The sequence below is a fragment of the Camarhynchus parvulus genome, chromosome 3 (assembly GCF_901933205.1).
Source record: "Camarhynchus parvulus chromosome 3, STF_HiC, whole genome shotgun sequence".
NCBI classification, from domain to species: Eukaryota; Metazoa; Chordata; class Aves; order Passeriformes; family Thraupidae; genus Camarhynchus; species Camarhynchus parvulus.
Window position 1 is genome coordinate 78,773,515 of NC_044573.1, and position 17,671 is coordinate 78,791,185.

Genomic DNA, 17,671 nt, shown 5'->3' on the forward strand with positions numbered 1-17,671 from the left:
GACAGCTGGCAAAGGAGAGCAGCCAGAGTGAGGTGTGAGGCAAACAATGTCCTTCTACTGCCTACCTGAAACCACAGGAGGCTACACTGACTGCATGAGCCATGGGGATCAGCCCCATTCCTGGGCAATCCCTAGAAAGGAGTGAGCCAGCAGCCCTAGACCCTCAACACTGCAAGAGCTAACCAGGATGTACATTCAGTGTCTGCTGGAGCAGCCAGTTCTGTAGAGCTTTTACTGTAATGTCTTATCAAGCTGCAAGCCATATTTGGGATTGCTCAGATCCTTTCTGTCCTTTCTTTGGCACTTGTGCGTTGTTTTCCTGGTAGTAACACTCTGCTCTTTTCTTTAGATCCCAGCTGGCATTTGCTTCATGTGGACAAAGCACAGAAAGTTTTCCAAATCCATTTCAGAATATCAGATGCCCTTAAAGGTTTGAAAGGACTTATCAGTCAGCAACTTTGGAAGAGCATTTCAAACCCACTGCCAAATTAATGGGTCAGCTAAATAGTAAGTGGACCTTTTTTACTGCTGTGCGTCACAGACCCCCTTCTGTTTCACTGGGCTAGAGTTTTATTGCATGAAAAGGGATTGGACTGGATAAACCAGCATTCTTTCCTGAGGACCCAGCAGAGCACAATAATCACACAGCATTGTAGGCAACAGAGTGAATAGGAGCAATTGTATCCAATACCTGAGTTATTGGAACATGCCTGCCTGCTCATGTGAGCCAGGAGAGAAAGATTGTTTTTCCTTTCTGAAGAGGGAAAATTGGAGGGAAACTGTGCCAGAACCTTTCCAGGTTTCGAGAAGTGGAGGAAACACCTGCTACGCCATCAGCATTCTTGTTAACAGCGACTGCATGAGTGACAGAATCTGTCCTTTCCGGGGATGATTCAGACTCAGAAGACTCTTGGTAGTGATGACACAAATGCCTGGTAGCTCCTGAAAGCAGAACTAATGAGCAGTGCCACTCACTTAGCGTATGGTTTGACAACAGATGCACATGTTGGTAATTAAGTATTTGGCTGCATTACATTATTTTATTTTTGGATTTCTCAAACACACTCCCATTGCAATCTCTAGACGCATTAGCATGATTTAAAAGCCCTAAACTTCTAACAAACAGAAAAATCAGTATGGGAAAACTATACCCCACTTTTCAGTAGTACATGGGCCTTCCTGTGCGCTCCAAGCCTAGGAAATATAAATTCTGTATGGCAAAACTGTACTCAGAGAATAATCCCAGGGATTTCTTCCATGTTGAGCAGAGTGGTGTCTGTGGTTTCAGATCAAATCAGTGCACAAGCCTTGCATCAGGATTTCATTCTGCTGTATCATCACATCCATCACTTGTGACCCAGCAAAGCCTTGGAATGACTTTGAACTTCATGAACTTCATAAATACCTGAATGCAATTTACCTTGCAGTGCTTAGGGAGCCGACTCAAATACTTCATCTTAGAAGAGATCTTCTGGAATGTCTTATTATGTTCTTGCGTGCTAGCAGTTATTTATGTCTACGTGTTAATGCTGACCTCAGCTACAAGTTGCAAAATATGTACATAATGGTGCTTGCTGGTGCATCTTGCTCCCAAATTCTCCACCTTTGCTAACTCAGCCTAGATATTTATTAACACTCTCCCTTGGAGCCCAGGCAACATTGCCCTATATGTCAGATATACTGGAGGAACAGTTACCTGAGAAATTACGGAAATTATGCTCTCATCTCACTCTACCCGGGTTTCTGTCATGGGTTGTTAAGGAGGAATTAGGGTGCATCATAAGGGCATGATGGAGAAGCATATGACAGCTGGGGAGGTCACCTGGTCCAGGAAAAATGCATGGCATTAGGGTTTTTCCTGCACATTATGTTACAGGATAATAATTTCCTTTTGTGTGAAAGTTAGGATCTGAGCCAACTACAGTGAGCTTGTTTTGAGATTCTGAAAGCAGCAGAACTAGTGAGAAGACCTGTTCTTTATCCTAACATTAGCAATGGTATACAGCAGTGGTCCAAGATCTACTGCAATATCCTTGTAAAACCACCTGTAAAGTTGCTAAATATTTTGAGTCTTGCCTAGAAATTCTCAACCTTGTTTTACAATTCAAGGAAATTCCAAGAATTTGTGACCACTGACTTCCAAAAGCATGGGTGGTCACAGACTGTGCCATCTTTTCATGAAGAGACGAAGTAAAATCTCTTTGGTTTCTTCTCTATCTTTGTAAGCCTGGTTCTAGAGCTAAAATTGCAAGATGCTTGTGCAAAGACACTGTTTAACTGACTGAGAGGTGTCTCAGGTGTATCTTTCTGTGTTCCTATTCACTGGCTGGAAAGTCTGCCTGTGTAACCAGAAAATGATTACAGCTTAGGCTGATGTAGATGTTAGCTATGCTTAATGAAAAAAAGAATTTCAGTCAGTCCTGACACTGAGAAGGGCATTTAGAATTTTGAAGGAGAAAGACAGAAATGAGAGTACTAAGAAAGATGTGACCAGGCAGCTCCACCTACAAACCATAACCCTCCAGGGCAGTCTCAGGTTTCTGCTGTGTACTAGCGTACAAAACAGATTACATGCAACCTAGACTGCAAGCATGAGAGTATTGGAAATCTGTTGCAGGTGTTTGATGGTAAACAGTGTTTATAGCTGCCAGGATGGAAACATTAATGCGTGTGAGTGAGTGCAAGTGGAGGGCAGGCCTCAAACTTTCACCCCATTACCTTCACATTTCGGTTTTGCTTTGTGGAGTACCAGCTCCCTGTGAGTTCAGACTGCTAGTGAAGCTACTATATGATTTTACTTGAGCATGTCCTGTGTTCAAATTTGAAATGCCAGAATCACCTGAGAAGTAGTGGGCTAATTTGTCACAGGCACAAAAATATACAATGGAGACTGAATGGAAGAGGATGAGTTCTGACAGGCATGCCTTTACTTTTTCAAGCAAGTATTTTTGCTTGGGTGGGTGGTGCATTAGTTATATATACAACTCATGCTTTTAGCTACAGCAAAATGTGAGAAGACATAATAATAGCTCTTCATGCTAAAGCTTCCTCTTTTTTCTTCTTTTTTTTTTCTTATTTCTTTTTCAGTTCAGTTAGTTTGAGAGTTTAGATTATTCTCTTTCTGAGAACGGAGGGAAGTATTTTTAATACTTCTTAGTGTGAGAGGTGGCTGGGCTGCCCTTAATCTAAGATGAAAATAGCAGTACATTTACTAGGGATTTGGGCCAGAAGATTGGACTTCTAGTGCGAGGCTCCTGATTACCGCCTTGCAGTGGTTCCCAGACAGTCAGGAAGATAAAAAAAAAAACCAAACCAAATCCATCCAAAATAAAAGGTAAATTCACCTTTGAAGAATGGGCGAGTGTGAAGGGCTAAGTATGCTTCACTAGTATTTCTTTCTCCATAGGGAAAACAAGTAGTAGTAGTAGTAGTATAACCAAAAGAGAAATATGTTTACTAAATTTTTGCTCTACCCACAAATAGTTGACAATTGCTCACAATGAAACTGCAGCATGAGAAGGATTCGTGAGACTGTTGGTGTCCTTCATCAGGGCTGTCTGCAGGCTGGGGTGGACAGTGAGGGGGCAAGAGGTGTTTACCACAGCCCCAACACACCCACTGCTGCTGTGTTTTGTGGGTGGGGTGGGTGCTAAGGAAGGAGGTGAATGATCTTGTTCAAGTGATCTTGTGCAAGAAAGTTAAGGGACAAGCCTGTCTCCTTGGGGTAAAATTTTACCGTGTGCTTTGTCTTTTGGAAAATGCAGTTCTCATTTTCCACCTATGCCACTCTGAAGTAAAAAAAAAACCAAGAACATAAAATGGCTGGTCTGGCATTGTCTTTTGACAATGGTCAATCTGATGCTTAGAGAAAGGTATACAGCAGGAATATTTCCTTGTATATAAGGTATAAAGCAAGAATATTTCCTTATCAGTTTCCTGCCTTCCTAAGCCAATGAAATCTATGTCTAGTACCCAAATGGATATCTGTCTTGTTCATTTGTATAACTGCATCTTGAAACCATGCACTATTTACAGTGTCCTTTGGCAACAAACTCCTACGTTTCACTACCAGTTCTGTCGAGAAGAGCCTTGCTCTGGTTCTGTCTCCTCATTCCTATTTTGTGTCTCTCATTCTCAGTGGCCATTTCTTATTCCCCTTCCAATGTCACTTTTTGTAAGAATCCTACCCCTTCAGTATCTATACCAGGAAAAGGGAACATCTTTACCTCCATCATGTGTGCATCTTTGTATGTTCAGTGGAGGCTGTGATATGGGGCTGGAGAGGGTCTTTCCAGCTGGGGTTTCTTCAGTATAGGCTTAAGAAGTATAGGCACAGCAGCCATATAGGCACTTTTCTTCCTCATCTCTGAGGGAAATGGTTGGCTGAGGTATGTTTGACCTCAGGAAGAAGTAAAGAAGTCATCATCCTCCCTTGCTTAATACATGCAAAAGAGGTGTGGGAATGAGGGAGAACAGAGTGGGAATCATGCATCCTGCTCACTTTAGAAGACTCAATAGGTCTGTAAAAATCATCCTATTAATAAAAATGCACCTTTTACTAAAGTCTGGAAAGGCACAAGCACTTTAGAAACCTAAAACAGTTTAACCCCAACACAGCATAAAAAAATCTTGAACTGGAACGAGTTAGAACTGATGAGAGTTCCTGGGGTCCGCAAAGCTTCATCCAATGCACAGAGTCCTACCTCCTCTGAGCTGCCCCTGGATCTTCCTGGGGGGCTGAGCTTGTTGAGGAATGGAGGGTGCAAGTAGGCATTTCCACACTGCACAGTCTGAGAGCATTTGAAAATCAGAATGCCCAACTTTAGGTTTTTTCTCCTTAAAGGAAAAAGGCAGATGCTTTAAAAAGCAGACGCTTATTCTTTAATTTGTAGCTGTTAATTCATTTATAAACTACATGTGCTTCATGAGTGATTATGCTAATGTACTTAAGACTATTTAAACCCTTGCACTGATTAGCCTAACCATTCATTGTACAAATAAGATGTTATCTTCAGAATGTGTCTCGCAAAATTCCATAATCACAAGCATGTTACTTTATTGAATGCAACTATTGGCATTACTGAATTCAGCCACTTACACTTTATTTTTTAACATTCTATTTTGCATTATATTCATGTATTCCATATTGATATGGTAGGGCTAGGCTGGTGGAACATATTTAATGGCAAGAATAGGCAGTTAAATTTATATTTCATCCTGTCTCCAAGGAAGAGAATTTGTGGGGTCACACTCACCTCATGCATGCAGAGAAGCAAGTGGACTGTGACCCCTCTGAGGCAGGTGGGATGTGCTGGCTCTGTGCCATGAATTAGCACACCATGGCCCTAGCCCTAGTTCCTGCTCTGAGGTTTGCCAGGTGCTGTGGGGCTGCAGGCAAATCATTTAGCCCAGTGAGTCTGGTTTTCCCCATCTGAACAGGGTAATGATGCTCAGCTACCTTCCACACTCACTGCTAAGTGCTCTCTGAGTCATAGGCGTTGTTATTAAAGGTATCTGGAGAGAAGATTTCTTTGGGCAGCTTTGTGCTGAAGTTGTCTGAAGCCAATTCTGGGCAGATTCCCTTGGGGCTGTCATCATGTCAGTGTCGTCACCTAGTGTCGTTTCTTCATTAAATGATCCAGGGAATTTAAAGAGAAATGAGGGTCTGGGCTCCCTCCGTAGTGGTCTGAAAGCAGCAAGGTTCTTTGGTGATCTGCCTGATATAGAAAACTTGTTGCCAGCTTGCAGAAGGTCTTCTGCCTGCAGAGTCCCAGGATGGGATTCTGCTGGGGGATCAAGGCTCTGGCCTTTTGGTTTGGAGAAGGATCAAACCTCTTTTGCTTTCTTTGAGGCAAAATGACAGACGTCTGTGATATTTTTGTTGGTATATATTTTTAAAATCTGTTTTAAGATGAACTTATAAAGGTTTTTGGTTTTGTGTTGCTATATGACCCTGGCTTGCTGTAAAGTCAGGAGGGAACATTCTTTTGGGAGGGGGCACAGGGCAGAGTGTCTTGTTCCTTGACTGGCCTGCCAGCATCCCAGCCACACTGGTTATGGTACCAGGGCCGTGCATCCCCCAGGCCCTGGAGGAAGCTGAGAAGGACTGGTGGTAATGATGATGGTCACTTCTAATCCCTTGTGCCCTGGTGTTGGTTTGGGCTGGCTCTTCCTCTGTGAGCTGAGCACTCTGAACAGCAGCCTTTTGAAACATCTAACTGAGCTCTGGGCTTTGTGTGAAATAACTGTGAGGGTCAGATAGTGAAAGTGGAAAAAAAAAGTCTGAGATAAATATCTATATATCTAACACTGTGAAAGTACTTTAAGAAATGTTCTGTGGATGGAGCACATGGAAAAAGCTGTGCTACTTTGCTAAAATGTGATTCAGAGGCTGGTTTGCTCAAAGGGGCAGCTGCTTATACACATGTAGCCCCATCAAGCAGAACCTCTGCACCCGCCCGTTGGGAATAGTGACACCTGTGCAAGCGGGTGCTGACTTTTGCATACACAGAAGCTGCTTTTAGGGTGGATGAGTGCAGGCACTCCTCCCTGAACATCTGCAGGTGCGGCTGCATGCAAAGAGACAAAGGGAAGTTGAAAGGAGGCAATCGTATGTGCCCTTCATGGCAAAAAAGTCATGAGTCACACTTAAAAATAATGTAAGATTATTTTTTCAGGCTTTTCTCTGCAACCATGAAGGCCAGAGTTTCAAGGGCAGGCCTCCAGGAAAGAGGACAAGGAACCCAGTAAAATGCGGGAGCTGACAACCCTGAAACTTTGCCGGCAAGTGTCTGAAAACAGCTGCAGCTGAACTGCCCACAGCATAGATTCAGTGTCATGCTCTGTGTCACCATTGAAGTGGAAACCAAGAGACCCTCTGGCTGTCCTTGTAAGAACAGTGAGAGAAGCAAAAAGCTGCATAACTTGGGGCAATGCAACTCCCACAAGAATGGCAGCACCACTGCAGGGATGTTGCACAGCACTGCAGCTTCCTCCATACAGGTGTGTGAGTGCAGCCTAAAAACAAGTGTATGCATCTTCTGCTTTGGCAGATAAGGCATACCAAGGTCATGCAAGCTAGATGCAAAAGGGGTTAAAGACCAGCTGCAAAAGGGTTAAAAGTTGCATTCTTGCATTTATGTATTCACTGTCATAAGAGAGTGCTTTTTTCTGAAGTGTAGAGATGCAGAGAAGGTTGGCTCTTAGGACAGATTCTAGCCCTAACCAGTGAAACCAACTAAACCATTAGCACAAAACCATGCTGCTTTTCCTTTCATGCCATTAATTAAAAAAAATCTTCCCTATTTTCTTATTAAAAAAATATTACCAAGATTTGCACTTGTATGGATTTCTCAGAAATTTTTATGGTCCTGAGAACAGTATTGCAGGGAAATTTACAACTAAAAATCAGATAGAGGCATCAAAAAAAGAAAGATGAGTAAGAAGAGGACCTAGTATGATTTAATTGGAATCAATGGGAATTGTGCCATTTGCCTTTGGTGGCAGCAGAATCAAAGCTGAAACACCAGCTGTAGTTTATTTTAGATTGCTGCCTGTCTGAGATTAGATTTCAGATATCTCCATGGGGTTCTTTTACTTTTAACTACCTACAATTTATGGCAGCAATACATATTCTACATGTCTTCCTCTACCAGGGGATCAGTTGAGCCTGTAAGGTCTGTAGGTGAAACAAGCCCTTTTTTTTTTTTTTTTTTTTCCTGGGGGATGAGTCTGCCACGTGGGAGTCTAAAGAAGTGAGTATTTCACTGCAGGGAGATGTGCCATGGGATGAGGCCTCCAAAGCTGGGTGACTGCAAAAGTGAGAAGTTTGAGCAAGTTATGCTACTCAGCACTTCTCAAGCAGATATATGGGAGGAGTGAAAGTTGCAGCAGGCTGATGACTGAGCTCTAGGTGTAAGGAACTCGTGGGAAAGATGGAGTAGAAGAGCCTGATGTTGCCAAATAAATCCATAACCTCTTGGGAAGTGCTGTACTGTTGTGAAAATAGAGCACAGGGAGAAATATCCTCGTGTAGGGAAGAAGGAAAAATTAAGGCCTGAAGTCAAAGAAAGACTTGCAGAAGACAGCAGGGAAATGGTATCCATCTAGAATAGATGTAACAATCTGTGTAATGCTAGCACGTGTATTTATGTAGCAGTGCTCTTTTGGCTGGTAAATGTGTATAGTTGTCTTTGGGTGATGAATGAAAGATAGTAGTCACTCAGACTTTGAGAACAAACAAAATAGTTGCTGAGGTGTCAGATCTTCTGCAGCCCCTACTTGCTCTTTAATAGTGGTTAGTGGGCAGAGATCTCTGCAGGAGGTTTAGAGAATCAGATAGGAAGAAACTAGTGGTGAGCCCTTGAGACACCAGGTGACCTAAAACATAGATAGCTTTGATGTTGTAGGAAGAAGGATAATTTTAGAAAACAAAATCCTGGAAAAAACTCATGAATGTTGGCTGAGGGGAAATATCCAAGGGTCCAGGACAGAAAAGTAGCTGCATTCTTACAGAGGTATATATGGTAGCTGTGAGCTTTATAACAACTTGTCAGGAATCACTAAAAAAAAAAAAGGAGGTGAAGTGCATCTTAGAGAAAATGTTGCGGTTTTCAGAGCTTTAAAGTTTCCTGGATTGCTCCTGCTATGGAGCATTAAATGCCCAAATGTGAGTCATTTTGCCTTACAGATTTACTGAGGTAAAGTGTCATGACTGTGTTTTCTCCCTATTCTTTTTTATCTGGTCAGAGGAGAGAAATATCAGTCATGAAATAGGCACTCAACTCTGCTCCAGTCTTTTCAGTGGCTAGGGTCAAGCCGTTGATCAAGCTTCCTATTTCAAAGGAATAACAAAAATCCCCAAACTCTTCCACTTATAAACTGTCTCCCACCCATGTGTGTTACTGAAGGTGCCCAGAGCAGACACTATCTGACATTATAATAGAAAGCAACTGATAGGCAGTTCTCTGCTAGAGCAACCAGACCTGAAGAGCTGACATAACCTCCTACAAGCAAGGACAAATGATAATTAAGATGTTTCTACCCCAGTAAACTGTACAACACATGCTCTGCTGTCCTTGGGTCTGATTCTGTATTTCTTGAATGTTCTAATGTGCAAAAGATGTTTAGAGGAGTTTTGAGCATGTCAGGAATGTAGCAGGGGCTTGAAGTGTAAAAGGTGTTAGCAAAGTATTGCCTGAAGCACAAAGGCCACCTGGACTTGTGACTGCAAAGTTTCCAGTGGCAGTAACCAAATGAGGTTTTGCTGAGTTACTCTGAGTAGGAAAGATATTTTTGCTTTGCTAAAGAAACTAGAATTTGTGGAGCTAAATATTAAATGAGACACTTCAAAACTAAAGAGTAACCTATCTCTGCCAACAGTTTAGAGTTATATCATACTGGAGTTAGAAAACCAAACTTGAACAAAACCCCAAACAAACCAAAGCAAAACACATTGTGTGAATTTTCAATTCATTAACATTGAGTGTTACAGACTTTCTGCACCTCTCTGAGCCACAAATAATAGATGGGGTCCATCCCTAAATTATCTTTCCTAGACTCCCGTTCTCATTTTGGTGTTGATTGCAATGTATTAAAAAATGCTTTGGGTGGACCTGTACATTCAGATACTCTTACTAAAAAAAGAGAGCAATCAACAGAATAGGTGACTAAATTAGTTACATTATCTGTTGTTCAGCTCAAAAAATCAGTTTCTTTTTAACTGGTTTTCTCTGCATGTTTTTATGAAGGATAATTTTTGGAGGAAAGCTTTTGGAAAGGGAAAATTGTTCAGAAGCAAGACAGATCTCTACAAAGTGAATTTTTCCTGTTTATTGTGGACCCAGAGCCTGAGAGTAGATTCTGACATATGTGTGAGCCCAGAAGTAAACACAAAGGAGTTTATTAATGTGGGTGGCATGATTGGCATGAAATGGAAATAGTACCTAACATTTATAAAGTGTTGCTACTCTGATTAAATGAAACAATTTTAATGTAATGGTTCAAACAGGCAATATCCTTTTTAAAGGTAGGAAATGAGGCTTATTAAGGCTTAATGACACACACAGGGTCACACCATGAGTTTGAGGGATAAGCAGTTGAATTAGAAGACCTGACTTCCATTATAATACTCTACATTAGATGACAATGCATAACAGAAAGAATGAATGGAAATAAAATAAGACAGATGGTGAATGAAAGGAAACATGCATAAGTGTTTGAAATAAATATATGCACTGGGCAAGAATGAAACTGGTAATTGAAACCTTTGCTCACTTTAAAATACAATTAAATGTATTTGCTTGCAGTGCATTTTGAGTAACAGGCTACTGAAAGAGACGATATGGCCTATGAGAGAAAGTGAATGCATTTACTGAGGGTGTTGCTAAAAGCTATATTTTTGCCTCCATTTTCAGGGAAGAATAAGGGAACAGATGGCAGAAATTTCCCAAGGGAGAAAAGAGAATTACTAGAGAAGATCAGGATCAGACCTGCACAGGTGATCATGAAATCGAAATGCCTGGAAACTCAATTTCTCAAGGTCGATACAACCCATGCCTAGGTAACCAATTTCTCTGAATTCTGAGGCAATTGGGAAAACATGAGAAAACGGGGAGGTGCTGGAGGACTAGCAAGAGTGTGAAATGTGTGATGACCAAGAGAGAATCCAAGTAGATCAGAGTCTTATCAGCTGGGTGGTTTCTATTTAATTTCTGTTTCTGCATCACACTCATTGCTGGAGTATCTGAGCACCTTCAGTAAAAACAGCCATAGTGTCTTTGCTCTCTCAGCTTCTCCTCCCAGGAGAGCCAGTGTTTCTTGGAGGGCTTGTTTTAGTAGAATCTTTGTGCTGTTATTAGTGTGTGTGTTGTAGAATATTTGTTGCAACAGGACGAACTGAGAGAGGTGTCTTGTGCCTGAAGAGGACAATAGCAGGTTAGGGAGGAGACTGCATTTCTCAGTAGCAGCTGCTCCTCGACTAGGCCTAGTTAGACTGGAATTGCTGGAGATTTAACAAAATAAGGACAGGAATTCCTCCTCCCTTGCATAGCTGTTGATGTTATGTCTAGCTGATTTGTGCCTGCTTTCTCTCCTCTTTGGTGATAAAAGACTGTTTTCAAACATGACCACCAACTCCAGCTGCACAGACCAATGCAGTTTTGTTCCAGTCCCTCTCTTAACAACCCGATTTTGTGAGATGTCCTGTTCCTAATGCCAAGGGAGCTTAATGCCCAAACATCTTTAAAATCTGTGTTGACTTTATTCCATTTTTGTCCAGTATATCCCTGTGCTTTTGCATCATTCAGGTAAATACTGTAGTATGAAAAGAGGAAATATCCATGTGGAGGAGGCTGGAAAACCTGAAGAGGAGTAAGGTGAGAGAGCTTAAATAGTGTGATTTGATTATCCTCAGTCAGCATGATTGCCTGAGAAATACTGTCTCTACCAAAGAGATTTTTTTTTTGTTTTGACTTCCCAGAGGAAATGGAAAGACTTTTGGTGGATTGATATTGGGCTTAAAATTAAATTTACAAATCTTATGGAGTAAGTGAATATTATAAATGTAACACAGGATGATCAAGCTTATTCACTGCTGAGAAGCAGGTTTCTAGTTTCAGGGAGCCTCTTCCAGACCAGCATCCAGAGTGTTATGTTCAGAACAGCTCCTTTTCCTCTCATCTTAGTGGGTGTCTTAGAGACTTGCCAAGGAAGGCTTGAGCTCCAGAAGTTGCTCAGAAAGTGCTTAATTTCCCATCTTGTGTGTGATGACTCTTCCTATTATATCAAGTCCTTTTGTCTGGTCACTACTGAACCAATGCTGGGCTTGACAGTCATCTTTCTGGATCCTGGTAGCACTGCTCTGGAAGAGTTAATGGCAAAGTAAGGACAATTTTGGAACAACTAAGAAAAAGACAGATGATATATTGAGCTGGAACTAGCAAATTACTAGCACTGACCAATGAAGTGTGTTAGAGACATGAAGACATTCCTAGATTTCATATAGCTTCACTTCTGTTTCTCATAATTAGTGATTTTCTTTAGCAAAGAGCATTTTTTCTGGCATTAAGCAACCACTTGGAATTTCTGCTGTCCCTTACTCTTACATTGTTTCTAAGTCTAACTTGTAAATATTTGGAGTATATTATATAGCATGTTATTCTCATTTAAGAGGTGCAAGTACTGATGCAGAAAGTCACTTGCCCTGCAAATATGCCTGCAATAAATACCTTGTTGAGGGAAAGAATAGATGGAGAAGAGGTCATGCATGGCTGATGCTGACTGAAGCTAAGTGTGTGCCTGGTACAGTAAAGATATTGTTCAGTACTTATCTTCCTTGTGAAAATATTGCTGTTGTAATAGTACCAACATATCCATGTGTGTTACATGTCTCTCATTCCAGCACCAGCTGGGCTGGTTTGTTCTACCCTGTCACATGTTTTAAGCCATCCACCTGTATTCTGCACAGGTGTCAGCCCTCGCTGTGATCACACTGCTGATGCTTCAGACCCGATCTCTGTGCATTTCACTAATGTACCTCACTAGACCGTGCTTCTGGAGGAAGCTTTGCCCAAAGGCACTCCCACACTCATGGCTAGGCCGGGGAATTGAGCCCAGCTGTGAGCAGGGTGACAGGGAAGGCTCACAAGCCTGGGAGTGGCCCTTCAAGTGTTGCCTTGCACTTGAGAAGCTCCTTCCTGCCACCACATTGCTCACCACGCTTAGTGGTTTAGTGCCACCATTTGCACAGGCCTCCCCCTTCCCGGCAGCATAGGGTGGTAAATTTGTGCTCACACAGTGTCTCAGTCCAGATGAGAGGTGCAGCTTGCTGGTAGGATGCAGGTGGTTGGAGTGGGAGTGTGCAGCGCTCGCAGTCGCGCTGGGTGACACTAACCAAGGCGGCTTCCTCCTCCCACGCAGTGGGCCCAGCGCGGCGCGCTCTTCCTGTTCTCGCCGCTGACAAGATGTGCAGCGGGCTCTCGGTCGGAGTGGGTGGGATGAGGTCACGTCCTCTGCACCGTGTCAGAATGGGAGTGATGAGCATCTCCCACCTCAGCACACAAGGAGTCAGCTTCCAGAGACGTTGGTGGTGCTGGCAGTTCCTGGTGTGCTGTCATACTGATCAAAGTTATATGTTGGCCTACACCAGCAGCAAATTTGTCCCTGGGGCTTTTATCCTTCAGTTGTTTAAGCCATACTCTTGTGAATGATCGGTATGGAGTGGGCTATGAAGAAGAAAATTAATTCTATCTCAGTTCAATGTTCAGAAGTCTGTGTTCTTTAACATCAGCTGTATATAAAATGGTCAACCTCTTTCCCATCCCATGGCATGGGACTTCAGTTTCTTCTTGAGTAGATATGGTGTCTGGCTTAATGTGGGCTGAGGCTGGGTGAGTAGACCTGGTTGTTGTATTTACTTGTGTGGTAATTGAGATTGATACACACTGAAATTTCAACAAGAGACAAATTAAATATAATTCTGCTGCAGCTTCTTTGTATGCTGCCCAGAACCGTGGTTCATCACAGCATCAGACTCCTCAGACTACTGGTAATAAAAGTAATAAAGCTACAGTTGATAATTAGTGAGGGTGTGTTGTTTGAATTGGGGTTTACAAGAAAAGGTCCTTGCCACAACACCACATCTTGCCCACCCTTTCAAGGAAATTTTAAACCCTTTTTCATTTTACTTTTTCTTCTTTTTTTTCCCTCTTAAGTCTCTGTCCTTTCTATACCTGTATCATTGCATATGATGAGCATCAAGTGTGTAACTCTTTCCAAGTTGCAGACTTCTACTATGGATAGAGTACCAGAAGGGATAATAAATAGAAACTGATTTTATTTTTTTGGGAAGCAATTTGCATGTTATGCTTCTGGATCCTAAAGAAAAGGAAGCGTACTTGATGTTAAAATTGGCTTCATGGCTCCAGTTTTCTCAGCTCGGCACCACCTGCCTCTAATCAAACTGTCCAATTACAGGAAACAATTGTTTTCTTGCTTTCTGTTAAGTGCAGGAATTCATTCACTAAAGGACTTTTTACCAAATGCTGCTTTTAACAAAACCAGTTTCATAATTTGTTTGGAAATAATGTGCTGTTTATGTCCAGTATGCATGTTGGGATTCAAACATATGGTCACCAGGATCCTCAGAAGGTCATTTACAAAATTGTAATATTTATCTTAACTGATTGCAGGGTTTGGAAATCTCTATTGTATTGGGAGAAACTCAGTGGACATTAATAGTTTCATGAGTTTGTGGTAAGCTGAGAATCAGGCCCTGACCTATAATTATCACTTACACGAAGAGCACTGATAACACAGAAGGGAAATTGGTCTCCCTAGATAATGCTTCCTTAATGTGAGACAATGACTTCAGGCTGTTTCTGAGCTGCAAATCTCCCAGGTGAAATCTTGCTGAAGTAGAATAGAGTAGAATAAAAACCAGAGTAAGAGGATCCAACTTTGGTTAACAATGCTTTCCTTGCAAAACTCCATCTCAAACTGAACTATACCCTCAACATGCTCAGTCAGCCCTACACAATTACATGAGATCACATGGAGAAAGCAAATACACAACATCCACTCTCATTTTAGCTATGATGTTTACATGTCTACACCTAACAACTGTTTTTTATCTGCAAGGAAACAGACTGATAAGGAAAATATTAACAATATACTCTACAATTTAGGAGCTTACTAATTATACTATGAATATTTGATTGCCTCACAAACTTCATATGAAACAAAATAGACTAAATAAGAGTGTAAAGATCTTAGGTAGGAGGCCTGTATGAAAAGACATACAGTACACTGTAAAATTTCCTTGAGAAGCATAAGACAATTATTGGAAACTACTGAACAGAGGAAACATGAGGAGCTACTATTCACTGTCTCATAACAAGAGAAGGTGGGGGTTATTCTATAACATTGACAGTCAACAAATGCAAAACAGATAAATGAGTGACTCATCGGCATTAACCAGTAAGCCTTCAGCATGTGGAATTAATTTCCATAGGAAATCTATATTAAACTGCAGCACAATTGGCAGTATTGCTACAGCCATGTTGAGAGGAGTGATGTACTAAAACCTACTTTTTGTTTCCAAAATGTGTTTAATATGTGTCTGTGTACTCACATACAACTTGCAGCTATGCTAACTGGATGAATAGACTGCTATATCCTCTGTTAGTTGAATCAATGAGAAAGTATTTGGTATACATCAGAAAAAGCTTTGGAAATTTGATACAATGCCCTACATGAGATATTGTTTTTGTCCTTATAACTGTACTTGTCTATGCCTTTTTTTTCCTCCCCTGTATTTTCCAATTTTTTTGCCTTTTAAATCAGGATCAAGAAGAGAACAATGCTGGAGATTTTCATGTTGGCTGCCTTGTACTGTTTAGCAACTTTTTGTTTGTGTACTGAAGGAAGGGTTAAGGGATATATTACTTTATTCCTGTTATTTCCAAGATTGCTTTAGTTGCACTTGGCTGGTTGATCTTGCTGCATTTATGTGGATAGTGGAGCAGTATATAAGAAAAGAAAAAAAATTGGTAACTGTAGAACAAATCTCCATTGATTTGAAAGGAGAATAAAAGAGAAGAGTAACCTAACACAAAGCAAATGTAGCTTGCAGTACAGTAAAATCCAGACAAAATCTGAAATGCTGCATAAAAAGGGAGACAGCATGTTTACCAATTGTTATTCCTATAACACAGGTCATTGTTTTGTTTTATTGTGCAACCTGTAATATACAGTGCCCATCAACATAGTAACATCCATTCTTCATATGATAGATGCATATATATTTTATATGTTAGCCAAACAAGATGAACAAATAGCCTGACCAAGCTAGTACCCTGACTGACAAGTGCTCAGGTCTTGTGGAAAATAGGTATGGAGAGATGCAATTCCCAGGACTCTTAACACTGCAGTTTGTGACTTTATCTGTTTTTAAAAGGAGATACCAGGTTTTGTCCTCAATCTTGGGCAATGCAGAGAAGAGAATTTGAAGAACACAGGAGGTTCAGAGAATTGGATTGTTGCCTAAATATTCTTTATATGCCCCCAAATGAATATAGATATGTATGTTCTGTATGATCCAGGTATGTAGGTCTGTATGGAGTTTTTATAGCCATAAGAAGCTGGAGTGGTGGATATGAAGGTATTGGGAAAGAGTAAGGTTAGTAGGTTGGAATGCAAGGATATAGGGTATAGGAGATATCTTCACACAGATAGTGGAAATTCTGGGAATTACCAGGAAAAAAAGTGTACAGTGATAATTCCATCATTATAATACCTTGTTCCTTGTTATAAGTTAACCCTGTTTCTCCTGCTGAAACTGGGAAAAGTTGTCCTCAAATTTCCATGTTTCCTTTCATATATTGCACTTCAATTATTGTCCACTGTTGGTGTCTTGCTTGAAATGTGGTCATCCTGCCAGGTGTATGTGTGCACAAGTCTGCATGCGCAGAGGGACACTGCCAGCCCAGCCCTGCCCTGGTGCCTTGATGATCTCTGTGTGTTTGAGTGCATAGCCAAGATCAGAAAACAAAAAAGAAATCATATGCTTAAAGAAAGAAGGAAGGCTAAAAGCAAAATTTTAAAGCACTGGAGATTCTGCAGGTCCCATGGTGACACTGCCCACCTGGAAACACGTGCTGCACATCCTGTGTGTCTGCTGGCCATCAGCCCGTCCCTGTGTCATGGTGGGCAGTGGGCAATGTGCAAGCTGAGACAGAGAACAGTGATAGCCTCAGACTGCTGTCAGGACTCCCTGAAGAGGAAGGAAAAGTCTTCACATCAGAAAAAAGCTTTTCTCTAGGATCTCTGCTATTTCCAGTTGTTTCAGGTCCTGGTCCATAAACCCTCCAGTGTGCTGCACTGGAAGGATCTAACATACACAAGTCTACCTAGGCAGAAGGAATATACATATTATGATGGTTTCACACCAGCTCACTCTGGGATTGTCCCTGGGCAATAAATTTTTTGATTGGAAGACAAAGACACACATGAATCACCCAGATAGCATCTTTGCTTCCTGCCCTTCACACCCTATCTTACTGCATATTTCCCGCATTTGTCACTAAACATAATCATATTTTGGTGTGGGTCTTGCAACTCATTTAGCCCTATGAATGTTTAAATATGCTTGTCTAACTCTCCATATAGGAAGAAAATTGTTAAAAGGAAAGATTTTTGATATATATGTATCACATTATTTAGTTACATAAGAATGTCCATCATCCTGCAAAAGTGGCCCAGAGTCCAGCAAGTCCAACAGCCAACAGGTGCCCCCAGATGGCTTCAGAAAAAGATGCAAGAAATATGACCTTTGAGGCAGTGCAGAGCATGGGCTGGGTTATCACTATGTTACCAGTTTGGCTGTGTGATTTTAGTGGGTAATGGCCATGCTGCCAATTACACCACCTGGAAAGAGGCTGTTAAAGAAACCAGAGAGCCTCCTTTGGAGCTAAAAGCAAGCACAATTGGCCAGCCATCCCTGTAGCAATTCCTTTGTGGGTCAGGATGTTATTTGGGTTTGTATTTAACTGTATTGGATAAAAATGCAATGAACAAATTTAGCTTTTTTATTCTGGACACTGTGCAAGCAGTTTCTAGAAAGAGACAGAGCCTGCAAGATTACGATAGTGCTCACGTGGCTTTTTGAGTGGGC